The following is a 4928-nucleotide window of genomic DNA, read 5'->3' as shown; positions in this document are numbered from 1 at the left end:
AGTAAAATACACATAACATAAAATCTGTCTTTTGAACCATTTTAAGGTGTACAATTCAGTGGCATTAAGTACATCTGTGGTGTCCAACCACCACCACTATCTACTTGTAGAACTTTTTCATTTCAACATCCTACCCAGAAAACCCATATCTGCTAGCAGTTACTCCCCAGCCCCCACCCCTAGCCCCTGGCAACCACGAACGTGCTTTCTGTGTCTCTGGATTCACCTATTCTGCACATTTCATATAAATGAAAGAATACAGTATATGGCATTTGGCATCTGGCTTCTGGCACTTAGCCTCATACATTGCCCTCTTTGTTTTTACCTGGTGCCCTTTCTCTCTTCCTAGTACCAGGTTTGCACTAGGGAATGGGGCTAAGGATGAGTTTGAATAGCCATTATCATTATGCTTTTCTCAGGATTTCAGGGCACTTCCTGTTTTTAATTTTTTTTTTTTTACATTTATTTACTTTTGAGAGAGCAAGAGTGAGAGAGAATGAGCAGGGGACGGGCAGACAGAGAGGAAGACACAGAATCCGAAGTATGCTCCAGACTCTCAGCTGTCAGCACAGTGCCCGACGTGGGGCTCGAACCCAGGAACCATGAGATCATGACCTGAGCTGAAGTCAGATGCTTAACCTGCTTAACCAACTGAGCCATCCAGGCACCCCAGGATTCCGGGGCCTTTTCAATGAGAAGCCCTCACCCAGCTTCTTCTCCTTGGCCTGTGTCCTCTACCTCTGTCAATGTATTTCTACAGGGCTACCCCAGTTCCCAGACACGCCCAGAGATGTATAAGCAGAGTAAGAGTTTGTCCCCCTTCCCAGCAGGCTGTCAAACCCAAACCGCCAGTGTGCCAGCCATGCCCACATATGCCTGAGCCTGAAAAGTGCAAGGAAATGCTGAAGTTCAGATCTCCCCCACCAGAGTGATTAGAAAAGTTAACACTTCCCTTAGCATGGAGTACGGTTTTGCTTTCTGTGATTCTGAGGTGTTTCAAGTACCCTGGAGGCATAAGACACATCCGTATTTCTCCAGAACTTTTCCATGTCCCTGCCTGGGAAGTAGTCTTATGTTAATCCTAGCCAATGTAATTCTGATACCTCTAGTGGTGTGTGTGCTTTCCTGAGGAAGCCTCTAACAAAGATTCAAAAGGAGACATTTTTTCTAATTTACAGTTGATATATAGAAACTGAACAAATGGAGAATGAAAGATTCCTGGCTACTCCTTTGTTATATTAAAGTATTTATTTGGAAGGTTTTAAGCCACTGGTCTTGCCATGGTGTTCTCTTTAGGAAATTCAGAGTTGGCTGGATTTTTTGTGTTTCTTTTTTAAAATTGTAAGTTTAAAATAAAATGTTAAATGCCCTACTGTAAATTTCTATGCATCTCTTGTGTTCTTTCATAGTGACTGGTATTGTAGTTAAATTTTACATTTACCATTGGTCTATGTAGTGTATAGGAAACAGACAGGGAAGAAACCATCATAAACAGATGTAAACACCAGGGAAAAAGATTTGTTTTTTAAAATATATTTATTTACTTTTGAAAGAGACTGGAGGGGGCGGGGAGAGAGAGAGAGAGAGAGAGAGAGAGAGAGCGAGAGAGCGTGAGGGAGCACGTGGGGGAGAGGCAGAGAGGGAGGGAGACACAGTATCCGAAAATCCAAAGCAGGCTCCAGGCTCTGAGCTGTCAGCACGGAGCCCCTTGCAGTGCTGAAACTCACAGTGAGATCATGACCTGAGTCAAAGTCGAATGCTTAACTGACTGAGCCACCCAGGCGCCCCAGAAAGTAACAATCTTTAATCTTCCATGCATAGGGTCAGAGTTTCACCCTAACAATTATCATTTAATCCACAAACATTCTCTACTGTTAAATGTCTTTGAACTTTCCTATCTTGTGTGTGTATCTCAGTATGCTTTATACAAGGAGCTGTTTTAGAGGCTCTGTGCTTTGCTGCCTTTTTTTACTTTTGTTTTACACAGTGTTATGTAGGTGGCTTTGCTGTTTTTTAGACCAGAGTTGCATTCTTGTCTAACCCCCTCATGCTTTTCTTTGCGTCCAGTACATACCTGGGTATCGTTTATCATCCATCATTTTTTGCTTGCAGATACCAGATTAGTTTATGTAAAAACCTTGAAGAGGTTTTGTGGAGGTTCATTTAATGCCTTTCCAGCCAAGCTGCAGGTTATGGGAAGGAAAGAGCCAAGCAATGTGAACATAGCAACATAAAGGGACGAAGACACATTTTGGAACCGTGTCTCATTAGTAGGTTTGGGTCTGTTGCACCTTCCCATCTGCCAATATCTGTCTGCCAATATTCTCCAGTCTATCCTACTTCTAAATGCTGATTTAGATAAATGCTTTTCTAACCAAAATGAAACAGTATGGTATATAAGTCAACCATGAAAATAGGCACTGACATGTGTTCCCCCCACTTGAAAGAAATCAGGACAGGCTTGATTTGAATTGGGCAGGAGTCCAGATGCAATCAGACTCCCCAAATCTGTAACTCCACCAAAAGAAGAGATCAAATCCCACTCCCCCAGAACCTTCTAGATTGCCAAAGATCCTGGGAGGCCAGAAATGAGCTGGGCTCCCAAACTGTCAATAAAATGTGATTTTGTGCAATTGGAATGGGCTGGTGGTGAAACCATTCCCTTAAAGTTCCAATAAATGGGATAACTGGGTATTTTTTTCTACAGAGACTTAATATTTTTAGAGCATTTTTAGATTTGCAGCAAAATTGGGCAGAAGGTTCAGAGAGTTCCCACCGATGGGTATTTTCCAGCTTTCTTTCATATGCACCACCTCTACCTTTGGAGTCTCAGAGCACTCTGGACTTATGTGCAAGGCTGGGCACACACTGGACTGAGCGTTTGAACAGACCTAGAGTAATTCACCAACCCAGTGAGGACTTGCTGTCTCAACTGGTCCAATATGGAAGCTGTATGTGGTGTCTGAGAGCACAGATGGGTGTTTGGTGCCCCCGGGAGCCATCAAGCTACCGTTTCAGCAATACAGGCGTACCTTGCTTTAAACAAACTTGATTTAAAAAAATAAAATAAAATAAAAATAAGCAAATCCGATTATGTATTTAAAAATCTGACTCACACCAGAGGCTAATTGGATGTGATCTATCTTTCCATCACTTTCAAGAGAGAGACCTTCCACCTTCTCTAAGGTCTAAAGTCATTCAAAACTTCCCCAGAGCCTCTGTTCCAGGCAGTCTATTCTACCCATTGTCCTTCAGAAATATCACCTAAGCCATGCTGTGTCATCTGGAGTTTCTCACATTCCAGCCTGTAATATTCTCTCTTCTTCCTTCCTTTCGAGGAATGACCCTCGCTCTCTGAAACTCTCCTAGCTCTCCTTCTGCACCCTCTATGAACAGTGCCCCGGTCTCTCTAACCCAAAGACTCCCTGTCCTGATTCTCTGGGCCATTTTGGTCTACCATGCAGGACTCTGTAAAATTACCCCCAAACCTGATTGTTTCTTATGAGTTAATCTGATCTCCATAAATAGATTATGAACTCCGTGAAGGCAGGAACTGGCCCCTTGAGTCCTACATATTGGCACATTACTAGTGCCTGACTGATGGTCGACAAATTTAACAAAGTGAAATTTACAAAATTAGTCACTGGTTTTCTTACAAAGTTCTCTAGGAATCCTCACCATATGAATCCATGTACACAGACTTCTCAAGAACATATTTGTTGTGTGAAGACAGGTGTGCAATATATCACTTCATGGAAACACTAGATTTTTTTTTTAAGGAACATTTCTTTAAAAATAGGAACTAGTTTAATGTGACAAACAGGAGTTATTACTGTTGAAAATCTTGACGAATTCTAGGTAGGGGAGAAGCAGAAAGGCATTTCAGCCAAGGCCAATGGATTCAACATCGATCCTTAAATTTATTTGTAGGCTTGTTGGAAAGCTTTTAGACTGAGATTCGGGCAAAGAAGGAAGTGAACTTGTCACAGTAATTTTCTCTAGATCATTCTCTGGCCAGACTGTCTTCCTGCTGCAGAAATCGTTCAGTGCTAGATGGGCATATGAGAACAAATTTAGTGTGCTCAGTGTTAAGCAGCTGGGCCCACCAACTTTACTTTTCAAATAACAAGGAAATCTTGAAAAGATGATTTCATTCTTTCAGTTCTTGGCCTGGTTTTGAGGTGCTAATGTGTCCAGTCACCACTGTGGAGTTCACAGCAGCCTGCTAGAAGACTTCCAGTTTGGGAGTGGGGTAGGGGGCCCTGTCTGTTTGCTCAGCAGGCAAAATATTCCGACTCAGGCTTTTGTCTCTGCAAAGTTGAGAAGCATGTACCATTTTGAAATTAAAGAACAACAACTGTACAAATTTGAAACTAACACGTTGTTAAGTAGCAGGTGCCAACGACACCATTGATGGCACTGCTGATCAAAAGGAAACGACAGACAGTTCAGTTCATTTGCCAAATGAAGTAAACGGGTTGAATTTCCACAACGGAAAGCAACTCTTGAAAGCGTAAAGTGTTTTTCCCAAGCCCGGGAAGGAGTGAGAGAAAGTAGGGAAACCTTACTCCCATCGCTGGTGCACCCTCGGCTAGCACCGAACGATGATACCCTGGAAAGTAACGCCTGGAGAGTGACACGCTGGTCCTTCCCACACTTTACGATTTCCCTAAGAAGTGGCTCTCTTCTCCCAGCGCCCCACACTCCTCGTGGGCACCACCGCGATGAGGGCGAGAGAGCCAACTGTGAGCTCGCGCGGAGCGAGCGGTCAGGGGCACCGCTGGATGCGGCCGTGTGTGTTTCACCTGCACGTTCCCTTTCTCTCCTTGTAGCTACCTCATCCCTGAACTCCCAGCTCCAGCAGCTCCAGCAGCTCCAGCAGCTCCAGCAGCTCCAGCCGCCGCCGCCGCCGCCGCCCGGCCCGCAGG

At 44.0% G+C, this 4928-nt stretch overlaps 1 long non-coding RNA gene across 1 annotated transcript; it reads right to left on the bottom strand.

Annotated features, from left to right (window-relative positions):
* Positions 1-3900: 3900 nt before the first annotated feature.
* On the bottom strand, positions 3901-4909 carry LOC115281419. The gene is made up of 2 exons (XR_003904297.1): positions 4837-4909; positions 3901-4049 (listed from the first exon to the last, which is right to left on the bottom strand). It is a non-coding gene; the product is annotated as an uncharacterized LOC115281419 (long non-coding RNA).
* Positions 4910-4928: the final 19 nt, after the last annotated feature.

Source organism: Suricata suricatta, chromosome 2, assembly GCF_006229205.1.
Source record: "Suricata suricatta isolate VVHF042 chromosome 2, meerkat_22Aug2017_6uvM2_HiC, whole genome shotgun sequence".
NCBI lineage: Eukaryota > Metazoa > Chordata > Mammalia > Carnivora > Herpestidae > Suricata > Suricata suricatta.
This window is presented reverse-complemented; position numbering and strand designations above follow the sequence as displayed.